This window comes from Aquarana catesbeiana, linkage group LG02 (genome assembly GCF_042186555.1).
Source record: "Aquarana catesbeiana isolate 2022-GZ linkage group LG02, ASM4218655v1, whole genome shotgun sequence".
NCBI lineage: Eukaryota > Metazoa > Chordata > Amphibia > Anura > Ranidae > Aquarana > Aquarana catesbeiana.
Window position 1 is genome coordinate 359,934,958 of NC_133325.1, and position 13,040 is coordinate 359,947,997.

At 40.7% G+C, this 13,040-nt stretch overlaps 1 protein-coding gene across 1 annotated transcript in view; it reads left to right on the plus strand.

Moving 5' to 3' along the window:
• The window catches only part of UBE2G1 (ubiquitin conjugating enzyme E2 G1), a 77,745-nt gene extending 71,421 nt beyond the window's left edge, over nucleotides 1–6,324 (plus strand). The window contains exon 6 of the mRNA XM_073615046.1: nucleotides 5,638–6,324. The gene's annotated coding sequence lies outside the window, so the exon portion shown is untranslated. The remainder of the gene's footprint in view (nucleotides 1–5,637) is intronic.
• The last annotated feature ends 6,716 nt before the right edge of the window (nucleotides 6,325–13,040 follow it).

A 13,040-nucleotide genomic window follows, 5' to 3' on the forward strand; every position in this document is an offset into this window, starting at 1 on the left:
TAGCTATAGGAGTTCAGGGCTCATTTTTTGTGTTGGGAATAGGCAGGCTACATGAGTAAGAATTTGGTGCCTATAGTAATGGGTTTTTGGCTTGTATCTACATCTGAGGCACTTCTGAGATCAATCCTAATTCATTGGCAGGTGTGCTTGACCTCCTTTTGACCTGTTTTTGACTGGAAGAGGTTTTTGCACTTGCATAGGAATGACAAAACCTGATGGGAACAATAGCCCTTTGACACAGGCATTAAAAGTAGCTGTGCTGTCAGACTGTATATACTAGGAGAAGACCAAACTCCCCAGGTGAAATGTCTACCCAGCTCAATTAAAATGCTCAGTTGAGTGTATAACCGCTTCAGCTCCGGAAGCTTTTACTCCCTTCCTGACCAGAGCACTTTTTGCAATTCGGCACTGCATCACTTTAACAATTGCGCGGTCGTGCGACGTTGCACCCAAACATTAACGTCCTTTTTTTTTTTCCCCACAAATCGAGCCTTCTTTTGGTGGTGTTTGATCACTTCTGCAGTATTTATTTTTTGCGCTATAAACAAAAAAGTGAGTTTTGAAAAAAAACGCATTTTTTACTTTTTTGCTATTATATATATATATATATATATATATATATATATATATATATATATATATATATATATATATATATATATATATATATATATATATATATATATATATATATATATATATTTTTATTTTATATATTTATATAATATATATTAATATTATATATATTATATAAAACCGCCTGCAAATCGCCACCATAGCGGCCCTATACCGGCGGTTTGGCGGCGATACACGTTAATTTCAATGGACACGGGTGCTTTAAGAGTGGTGTATACAATGCTGCAAAGATGCGGCTTGCAGGACTTTTGGACTATGTAGGTTACCCACTACTGAGCCCTGCACTCTGTATGTGGCTATGATTGGTGGGAACACTTCACAAAGGAGGGGGTGCTGCTAGGCATCTTTGCCCTAGGTACTGGATGACCTTGTACTGGCACTGGATAAAAACCTGCTACCTGAAGAGTGTTCTAAATGGAGCTTACATTTTTTTTTTTTTTGTATATATCTGACATCTACGCAGACCCTAGCCTATATAATCTTTGTTTGTCAATGCATCACTAGCCCTCCAAAATCTTTATTTTCAATTGTCCAAGAGCCAGTGTTATTATCGTCAACTAAAACAATTCAGATGACTAAAATGGCATTTTGGTCAAAAGGCTATGACTAAAACTAAATTGAAATTAACACTGCACTACCACATAAGAATAAGTAGGGTGCATCTACAAACTGCTGAAAAAGTAAGAAATGCCTCCCAGCTAATAGAGTTTAGTTTGTTTTTAAAATATTTTAACCACTTGCCTACTGGGCACTTAAACCCCCCTCGTGACCAGATCAATTTTCAGCTTTCAGTGCTCACTTTGAATGACAATTACTCAGTCATGTAATACTGTACCCAAATAAATTTTTTTGTCCTTTTTTTTTCATACAAATGGAGCTTTCTTTTGATGGTATTTGATCACCTCTGGGTTTATTTTTTGCACTATAAATGAAAAAAGACAAATTTTTCTTAGTTTCTGTGATAAAATTTTGCAAATTATTAATTTTTCTTCATAAATTTTGGCTACAATTTATACTGCTACATATCTTTGGTAAACATAACCTAAATTGGTGTAGATTATTTGGTCTTTGTGAAAGTTAGAGAGTCTACAAGCTGTGGTGCAAATCAAAAAATTGGCCACCTGATGTACTGGTTCTTGCGACCCTAACATGCCAGGAAAGTGCAAATACCCCCCAAATTACCCCTTTTTTTGAAAGTAGACATTCCAAGGTATTTAATAAGATGCATGGTGAGGTTTTTGATATTTATTTTTCTCACAATTCTTTCCAAAATGAAGATTTGTATAATTTTTTTTTTTTTTTTTTACGATACCACATGTGTGGGAATTTTTCACAGCCTAGCCACTTAGAGAGGCCCAATATGCAGGGAGCACCATCACATGTTCTAGGAGCATAAATTACACATCTAACTTGTTGACTACCTATTACACTTTCGAAGACCCTGGAGCACCAGGACAATGACACGTGACACTGATGACAGATGGCACTAATATGTGGCACTGACACGTGGCCCTGATGACAAAGGGCACTAATAGGTGGCCCTGATGACAGAGGGCACTAATAGGTGGCCCTGATGACAGAGGGCACTAATAGGTGGCCCTGATGACAGAGGGCACTAATAGGTGGCCCTGATGACAGAGGGCACTAATAGGTGGCCCTGATGACAGAGGGCACTAATAGGTGGCCCTGATGACAGAGGGCACTGAATGAATGAATGATTTGTATAGCGCTGCAGTTGCGAACTGAATCGCCTCAAGGCGCTGGAATGTCCTGTGTTGTCAAGCTTCTTAGAGGTAGGTCTTGAGTTTCTTTCTGAAGGCCTGATGGTTTTCTTCCATGCGAATGTGAGTAGGTAGGGTGTTCCATAGCCGTGGTCCTTGGACTGCGAATCTTCGTTCTCCCTTTGTTTTGTAGCGGGTTTTTGGAATAAGGAGGAGGTTCTGGTTAGAAGATCGAAGACTGCAATTGGGTGTGTAGCGTTTTATTTTCTCGCATAGGTATTGAGGAGCGTTTCCATGTATACATTTATGGGTGAGGCAGAGGGTCATGAAAGTGATCCGATTCTTTACGGTTAGCCAATGTAGGCTCCTCAGGGAAGGGGAGATGGATTCCCAGGGTTTTTTACCTGTTAACAGTCTTGCCGCCGTGTTTTGGATGAGTTGTAAGCGCGCAAGCTGATATTGAGGTAGTCCTATGTAGAGGGAGTTTGCGTAGCACTGACAGGTACTGTGGGCACTATTTTCTAATTTTTTTTTGTACACTCACAGGCTGCAGCATGGAAGCTCTCCCTCCTCACACGCGGTCTCTGTGTGAGGAGGGAGAGCCGGCAATGAGAGATGATCTCATATGTCTACATATGAGATCATCTCCCATTGGACACTCTGATCGAGTGCTAAATGGGTGCTGTGATTGGCAATTTATCACGAACTGTGATTGGCTGTGTCCAAGGGACATGGCCAACACAGAATCTCCCTGGATGCGCGCTCGTGGTGGCACGCTAAGGGGAAGTAAACAGGAGGACGTCCAGGGACGCCCTCCCGGCAATTGGGCGCCTCGCTGTAGCCGTCTTTCGGCTATAGCGTGGACGCCTAATGGTTAAAGTTGCACTTCTGTTTGTCAAAAAGCATTATTTTTTGTTTATGAAACTTGGTTTTATTAAGACATTCTATATCACAGCGGCTTAGGCCCCTTTCACACATGGCTGAGTCGGCAAATGACAGGTCCGCCTCTGCTTACTGTGCAGGGACGGACCTGTCAGAGCCCCGCTCTCCTCTATGGCAGATCGGACAAAAACAGATCCGCCTGTCCGTTTTTTATCCAATCCAATGGATGGATGGTGAACGTATCGCCAACCGTCTGTTTTGAGCGGATCTGATCGGATGGCAGGCAGGTGTTAGCGGACACATCTCCGCTAACATCCGCCTGCCCATACAAGTCAATGGGTGGCCCGCTCGGATCCACCTGAAAAATGGACAGGTGCACCTGAGCTGGCTTATCGTGTGAAAGGGGCCTAAATCTGTGTCTGTAGTTCATGTTCAAACCTTAATACCATAAATACATGTTCGATTTTTACTCCAGGCGTATGAGTTTGGAAATTCTAGAGAAATGCTTAAGACTGCTTTCACACTGACAGCGTCGGCCATTAGCGCCAAAGCACTGCTCATTTTAGCGGCTCTTTGGCGCCGCTTATAAGCCACTAGCAGGGCGATTTTTAACCCCCAAAAAAGGGCTAAAAACCTCCCGCTTTGCGGCGCTTTGAAATTGCTGTCCATTCATTCCAATGGGCAGGGCGTTTTGGGAGCGCTAAATACAGCGCTCCCAACCCACCCCAAAGATGCTGCCTGCAGGCCTTTTTGGAGTATCCCACAAGCGCACTGCCTGAGTGTGAAAAATCTCACCTGGAATGACTGGGAGGCAGTTTTCAAGCGCTTAGCAGAGGCCATGTCCAGCGCTAAAATGCCTGAAAACCTCCCAGTGTGAAAAGGGTCTTAAGAGGAACTGCAGAGTGCTCACATAATTTGTAATAAAAACATCTTTACCATTCTGAAGCTTCCGTCTGACCACTTTGCATATTTTATATTTACTGCGATTCTGTACTTGCCAAATATGCTGCAGAAATCTCCCTCCTCTAAATCTGGCTGCATCCATTTTAACTGTGGGCAGCTGAAGCTGCTGCCTGTTCACTACCTGGATTTACACAAACATGTAGAGGCACACTCCAGGCTCTGCAACTCTTATTGGCCCTCTTATGACTCATCCCCGTCTCTTCCTGGCAAACTCACAAGAGTGAGAGAGAGCTGTGCATGATGTCATAAGCCTGGGCTAATGACCAGACAAACAGGAAGTGGACTGTATAAGGTATTGGCAGAAAAAAAAGTTTTACTATCCAAAGTCAAAGCAACAAGGGCAGAAGATTTAATAGATGATAAATTCATTACAATTTGATTAAATCCATTAGATTTTAGTAGACTAAAATACGACTTAAACAAAAATGGCATTTTAGTCAAAAGACTAACAAAAACTAAATTGAAACTTGATGTCAAATTTAACACTGCAGAGAGCGCCAAGTCATAGGAGTGCAGCTATAAATGGTCACAGTAAAGGCTACCTAGATATTGACCATGGAAACAGTTTGGGGATCATATAAAGGCCCCCTACATCAGGGTTTAAATGCGTTGCACTGTAGGCTAGAGAAATGTTGTCCTTTTTAGCTTTATATGAAAGATGCAGTCTTATGAATTATTAGACCAGAGACTGGTGAAAGCTGTAATTGGAGCTTTAAAAAAAAAAAAAAAGCTACGACTACAAGTCTTTCCAGATTCTTCCTCCCCTGATGAAGGGGGCTTTTTTATAACCTCACACTGGACTTTTTCTGTTAAACCTTTGTTGTGACTAAAGGTATTTCATGGCAGTTTATGCTTGTAGGTATGTGACTAGCCATATTACTCGTTTTATGTTTATGTATGACATTTATGCTTTAGCAGCACTGAATGCTTTGTAATGCTTTAGGCTACTTTTACACTGAGGCGGGGGGTAAGTGGTAAATTGCCGTTAAATTTAGTGGCGCTTTAAGAGCGATGCTTTTTCGGCTGCTAGCGGGGCGTTTTTAACCCCGTGCTAGCGGCCAAAGGGTTAATAGCGCCTGCAAAGTGCCGCTGCCAAAGCGCCTGCAAAGATTACAACGGCAGGGGGTAGTGAAGGAGTGGTGTATTCACCGCACCGCTCCAAAGATGCTGCTTGGACTTTTTCTAACATCCTGCAAGCGCACCGCTCCAGTTTGAAAGCTGCAGGTGAGGCGTTTTTCAGGCGCTTTACAGATGCCTTTTTTTTTTTTTTTTTTGCCCTTTAGCGCCTGAAAAATGCCTCAGTGTGAAAGTAGCCTTATTGAAACTGTGTTGAAGTTCACTTTTGTTTTCTATAAATCGTACATTACAATATAACTTATGAATAGTCACCATGTTGTGAACTGCAAACCATTTCTTAATCTCTTTTGTTTTTAAGGTCTCCATTAGAGAAACAAGGCACTGTTTTTCCTGCACTCTACCCACCTTTTTGCTGGACTTTCTGTTGTAATAAGTTGGCAAACGCTGGCTGGCACCGGGGTTGCAATAAAACATGCCAGTTATCAATGCTGACAAGAGCCTAACAAGTGCCAACTTAAAGGTGATTTTCGCATTTCAAAATCTAAAGAACTGCTTTAAACTTCAGGAAGAATTGTACAGACCTGTACATAGCACAACATGATCCGGATAATATATATACTGTTCATGTACATCAAAAAATACACATTGTACCAAATAATGCTTTCTTGATGTTCGGGTATGAGTTATGTAAAGTCTTCTGAGAATGCATATAGAGCAGAAAATATGAAGGAAAAGAGAGCATTTGTAGTCGGAATTTCTCAGATCATCTGTTCAGCTTGATCTCCTGGTGATCTTCTTCCTTTTTTTTTTTTTTTTTCTTTTTTTTTCCCTCCTCCTCTCTCCTCAAACTGTTATGTTAAAGGCATGCAAGACTGGAGTCTGGTGGCTTACATAGCTATTTAGGTTCTACCTTCTCATCTGGCAAGTGCTCAGTGAGGTCTTTTAGGATATGTATTTTCCTTCTGCCCTTAAAATGAAACCTGTCTTCTCTATGCAGAAACGGCCACTAATAATGTTAATGAATAAATCATTTTAATTCCATGCAGCAGGATTTTAGATTTTTTTTTTTTTTTTTCCCTCTTTAAATATTTCAGTTTACTGCAGCTAATCATGTAATGGCTCGGTATGCAATGTCTCTTTATCATTTTCTTAGTTTGTCAGTAATTCCACCACCACTATTAGATGTTTTATGTGGTCACTGCAGGAATTTGGTTACCTTTTTTTAAAAATTGATCGATATTTTACCCCTAAGGGGAATAAGCTCTGGTAATTAAACTCCTGAAGTGCCTTTATGTATCACAAAGACTTTCCAATATATAGTGTAAATTGTTGGTTTGGGTCTCATGCAAAACCATTTTCAAAGAGTTGAGCTAATTGTATACTCAACCTGGCTGTAGCAGATCACCAGTGACCCCTAAAACCCTGCTGCTTTTATTGAGGCAACCAAGTGACTATTAGTGATTGCATTTCTTGTACAACCCCTTCTCTTTGGCTGCCTGGTTTGAACTTGAAAGAAGGAAAGCATGCATATGTGTAGGTTTATCAATGTATCTTCAGGGTTTGACACAATGTTGCATTTTTTTTTGTCCCTGTTTTGTTAGTTTTTTTTTTTCCCTCTCCTAACACACTTCATTGCTTTTTTTTAACTTCTTTTTTTTTTTTTTTTTCTTTCTTTTTTTCCTTTTTTTTTTTTTTTTTCCATGACTCTCATTCTGTTCATGTTTTTAATCTCCTCCAGCTGTTTTTTTGCTTCACCCAATGTACAAAGAGAAAAAAATGTGATGTATATTTTCATGTAATTTGATTTTGGAATTCTGTCACCTTCTGTAGTGCGTTCTTCCAAAATATAATTTTTTTCCAATAAGCCGTTGTGATTATTTGTGAGTCTTTGTCATAGTGGGGAGTTCATTAAATTGTTGCTCAATGGTAAATTCATTGCTGAAAAAAATAGAATATATAAAAGTAGCCCAACAATTTAGGTTAAAATCTATACACAGTTGAATGATTAGAAGGTGTTAGGGAAATGCTCATCTCCTGTTCAGACCTTTAAAGTGAATCTGTGGCCAGACTATGGAGATTTAAAGTATTTACATATTTTTTACCAACAGTCAGGTTTAACCTTTATTGCCACTGACCTACTGTATATGCTGGGTGTTTTACACACACTTTCAGCGGCTGCAGTGGCCAAGAGTGTGTAAATCTGACAAGTTGGCTGTCAGATGGAAGCAATGCTGCCAGAGCGCTTCCACACACCAACATAACTGTTGGTCCCACCTTCCTGTTTTTGGGGGGGGGGAGGGGAATGTTTTTAACCCTTAAGATCCCCTCAGAAATTTGAGCCCAGCCTACCTCACATACACGCAGGTTCAGAGGTAAATGTATGCATCAGGGGCACCTACACGCACGCGCACACAGATTGCGCTACACATTACATATTGCTGGGCATGCCGGAGTTCGAGCAATAATTCTAGGCCCATTCACTGTTAACTGATGACCTGTAGGTTTTTAAAGCTCCTATGAAAAGATTGTTGCCGTTTTATGGGCAGATGCAATTTTAAGGCTTGACGTGTTGGGTATGTATTCACTCAGTGCAAACTCACCAATTGGGTAATATTGCATTTATGAGCCCTAAAATGAACTTGAGTGCATTTCTTATTGAAATTTTTGAGTTTCATAAATTGTTACAGTAATATTGTTTTGATGTTTGCACTCTTTTTTAAATATCATTTTATGCCTAAAGTTTGCTTCAAACCCCAAACATGATAGATGTTCTAAGCCAGAGACCCTGGAGAATTAAATAGTGATCGTTCCAAAATGTTCTATTTTTTTTTTTTTTTCTGTCCTATATTTGCGCAATGGTTTATCAAGTGCAAATTTTCACTAAAGAATACACTAAAGTTAATTTTTGGGCACACTAATGCAATATATTACCAGTTCAGTAAATTCTAAAAGATGAGCTTGTGCGGTGTAAATAGATGGCAAACATGGCAGGCTTTAAAAGTGTGTGTGTGTCTTTAAAATGGTTAATTTCGGTACCCTGTATTTCATAGGCAGTTTTTAATGAAAGCTCCTATGGGTCCTCAATTTAGAGTTAACTGAATTATTTCTCAGTCCAATGTGATGGCAATATGCAACATGTAGCACAAGCGATTGTTTTTGGATGTAGGTGCCCCTGATGGGGGTGTTTAAGTGCTTGGGTGTAATTTTTTATATCTTACTGGTACAGTAGAGGACACCTGCAGAGTGTTCATACACCTTGGGTTATAGACCTCAGTTTTGTGCTAGTGAAGATGGACTGTTTTTCTTCACTAGAATCTGGAGTTAAGCTAAGGTTGGTTTTGGTTTTTCTCTGAAGTTTTTAAATGGTTCATTCAAAGCTGGTCCAAACAAACTACTCGCTTCACTAACAGATGCAGCAGCTGTGTGCACTATATAAACTGTAGCCTCAGCTACATACTGTATACAGTGCTGTGTTTCAGGCGCTGGACAGGAACTTACCATCCCACTTTTGGAACAAAATCAAGCGAAGGTCTGCTCAATCATTCACAGGGATCTCTGTATTCTATGAAGGATTACAAAACTTCTGACTGAGACAGGGAGGTGGCCAGGTGACCTCATGATCGCTGCCATTCAGCGGAAGCTTTGTATGCAATCATAGAATATAAAGCTTCTTTGGCTGAGCAGCACTCAGCCCAGCCCAGTTTTGTTCTGGGAGCAGGACAGGAAATTCCTGTCCTGCAGTAACACAGCACTGCCAGAAGGATTAGTTACGGGAGGGTCTACAACCCTTCAGAGCACACATGCCTTATACTGCTCCCTATAGTGTAGGTACGCCATAGGGGAATACCCTAATTTGTAGCAATAGTGGAGAACAGGTTAAAGGGAGTTGATGCAAAATTGCAGGTGAATTTTCGCTTTGCTGAAGGCCCACACAACACCTAACCTCAGAGCGACGATGCATCTTTTGCACCAGAGCAGGAATCTGGTGCTAACACTGGTCTCCTCATCCACTTCTACCTCTATTTCAGGCACGCAAAAAGCGACTAAAGCAAATTTGTCTGCATCTGTTGCATGACTCTAGACAGATTACAGCCTTCATACAGCCATCTTCTTCATCCAGAGCCCAAAAAATGCCTCTCTTCCCACTCCCCATCAATAAACCAGTCCGATCCTGATATGCCAGTACTGGAGAACAAAGGTGAATGAAAAGGATATTGATGCGGCATTGGAGGAAGCTGCAGCAGATTTTTCCTCATTTCACGCAACATGCTTGCTAACTTTAAAAATCTGCTCCATCTTGCCATGCCCCTTTTGGTATAAAGATGCCTGTAAAAGCCCGCAAAACATCACTTGTTCATGAACAGATAAAATGTGCAGTCACTCCTGGAAGCATATTCATTGCCCCAAAATCTTTGAATTCTATCCAGTGGAAAAAGTTTGCAAAAATGTGGGCCATCTCTGTGGTTGATTCTGCCGTATCTGTCCTAAACATACTGTACCTATTAAAGATTTTAGTTCTTTCAAAGAGTCTGCAGATTGAAAATTTATAGATGCGCTTAAAGGGTAGCTCCACTTTCATGGGGAGAAAAAAAGTGGCAAATAAAAATATATACACACAATTGCGACACAAGTCATATTGTAATTACCTTTCCTTTTCAATCTGCAGCTCCTGTAATTTTCTGTAAAATGCAGTATGGCTACATGGGTGTGTTCTGTACACAGAATGTACATTTCTGCTTGTGTGATTGGCTTGCTGATTTTCCCAGAAGTCTACACTAAGATAAAAGTCAGATTTTTGGCATCCCCTGCAACAAAAATGTCATTTTTGGTAAGATGCTCCTAATAGGAAATCATATCTAAAGGGATGCAGACCCTGCAGTTTTCCACATTAGAGCCCTACAGCTGTAGCAGCTGGTTGATAATTATGAAACCACTCCTAACTCGCTCAGCACAAAGGAACAGTCATTTCTTCAGAATAACAAAAGGTAGGAATCTGCAACAAAGTTTAACCTCTTCGCGCCCGCGGTAGTCAAGACGGCTACTGTACAGGCCTAAACTGCCTCAAGGTCATACATGTACGTCCTCCCGAGCATGCAGGGCACAGGCGGCACCCTTTGTGATCAGCAAGTTAATGAGACTCAGCTGCTCACAAATCTGAGTAAGGGGCTGGCCCCTTGCCGCGTGATCTGCTGTCAGCCAATGAAGTAAACAAGCCGGTAATCAGCTTTTCTTCCCTCGCGCTGACAGCATGAGGAGAGAAAAAAAGCTGATTACTGGCTTGTGTAAATGGGACATTGGTCCCGCACACGGAGATCCACTGCCGCCTCATCATTGCCCCCTATCGGTACCCATAAGTACTGCTAAGCAGTGCCGCCTTATCAGAGCACATCAATGAAGGAGAAAAATTACCTGTTTGCTAAATTTTATAACAAACGATGAAAAAGTGTTTTTTTTTTTTTTGTGTTATTTTTTGCTAAAAAAAAAACTAGTGATTTAAATACTACCAAAAAAACTCTATTTTGTGTGGGGAAAAAAGGATAAAAATTTAATTTGGGTACAGTGTAGCATGACCACGCGATTGTCATTCAAAGAGTGACAGCGCTGAAAATTGGCCTGGTGAGGAAGAGGGGGTTTAAGTGCCCAGTAAGCAAGTGTTTAAAATCCCTGCAATGTCCATAGATCACCAAGAGGGGAAAGTTGTTTTTCTCAACAAAAGTGGAGTTGCGCTTTAAATGATTGTTTTAATCTTGTAGTCTCAGACCTGCAACTTGCTTCTATTTCATTATGTCAAACTGCAGCTAAACTGGGCTAGGACAATGAACAATCCACATGACCTTGTTTTTCTAGGATTGTGCTGTTACAAAACAATTGTCTTTTTGCTCCCTTTTTTTTTTTTTTTTTTTTTTTGTGTGGATGCTGTAAGAACATGCCAGACAAATTTCCAGAATGTCAAATGTGCCAGCAAAACAGGATAGTAGCCATTCATTACATGGGTTAAATCTTTCCTCAACCTCTTCTCCAGTATGAAGTAACCATAAAATGAGTCCAAGAGAATCGGGATCACTACATCGGTTCTTACATCTGTGAAACGTGTTGTGTGGGGCTTGTTGCCATAACTTCACTACCGGTTTCTGGAACGCACATCTGCATTCCACAGGCTGTACCAAGCAAGTTGTTACTCTCTAGCCTAGCTAACAATTTGTACATGTATATTGGATTTTTTTTTTATATCTATCCTTATTTCAATAAAAGCGGGATTACACTATTTTGTGGGTTTTCCCCGTAACATTTTATGTTCAATACCGGATATAAGGTGGAGGAAAATGGACGATTTTAATCCCTTGGGGGTAATGGCTGTTATCCGGTTTTGCTGATCTGAGGTATGTGTTCTAGAGAAGAAGTTGGAGGAAAAGAATAGAGACCATGGGCAGATTAAAGGAAGCGCTTGCAGACCAATTAAGGGGTTTAAAGTTCCAGTGATTGTTTTAGACATGGGGGTGGTATAAAAAAGGAGTTGTATCACAGCACTAATATAAGCAAGTGGGGAGAAGATTAAATAACACAAGGGATATTTCATCGTGGAACTTTGAATATGGTCTTTAGCTGCTCCCCCCATCTGGCCTATTAACAGATGACGGCCGAGCAAGATCTTTCTGGTTCTGGGTGGATGTCATGACTTCCTCCAAGTTGTGGGGAAAAAAAAAAAATCGCCTCACTTTTTTTTTTTTTTCTTTTAACTGTCACCAGTCATATGATGGCACTGTACTGCTCTGGTGACAGTGTGTGTGTAATTTTTTTTTTTTTTTCCCAAAAAAATTACAACTTCAAGAACTCACCATGCCTCTTACTAAATACCCTTTTGGAGTTTCTATGTAACCAAAAATGGCTTATTTGGGAGGTATTTGTACTTTCCTGACATTTTCGGGCCTCAAGAAATGAGATGGGCAGTCAGATCAGGATTGAGCAATTTTCAGATATACTGTATATACCATAGTTTGTGGACTCTATAACTTTCCTACAGACTAAATATACACTGATTTGGGTTATTTTGACCAAAAAAAGTAGCAGATTACATTTTGGCCTAAATTTTATGAAGAAAGGAATATATTTGCAAAATTTTAGAACAGAAGTAAAAGTGTATGTATTGGGGTGTGTATGGATAGATAGAGATATAGATAGATAGAGATCTCTCTATCTCTATTTGGGTGCAGTGTTGCATGCCTGAGTAATTGGCATTTAACATGTGACAGCACTGAAACCTGAACATTGGCCCGGGCAGAAAGGGGGTGAAAGTGTCCTGTGTTAAAGTGGTTCTAAAGCCTTGAGGTTTTTTACCTTAAGCCCTTGTTCACACTGAATCTGACTTTGAAATCGTGCAACTTCACTTGAAGTTGCACAATTTCAAAGCCACAGTTCAGTGTGACTTGGCTGACATTTGTGTGACTTCATGCACAGATGTCTATGCAAGTCACATCTGAAGTCAAAAATAGCACAGGAACTTTTTTTTCAAATGGGTGGGCTTTCACACTGGAGCAGTGTGCTTGCAGGACGGTAAAAAGTCCTGCAAGCAGCATCTTTAGAGCGGTGTATGCACCGCTCCTGCCCATTGAACTGAATGGGCAGCGGCGCTTTGCGGGTTGTCTTAACGCTTTTTTGGCCGCTAGTGGGGGTTAAAACTACCCCGCTAGCGGCCAAAAACCCCCGCAGAAACAGAGGTAATGCGCCGCTAAAGATATAGCTGACACCCCAATGTGAAAGGGG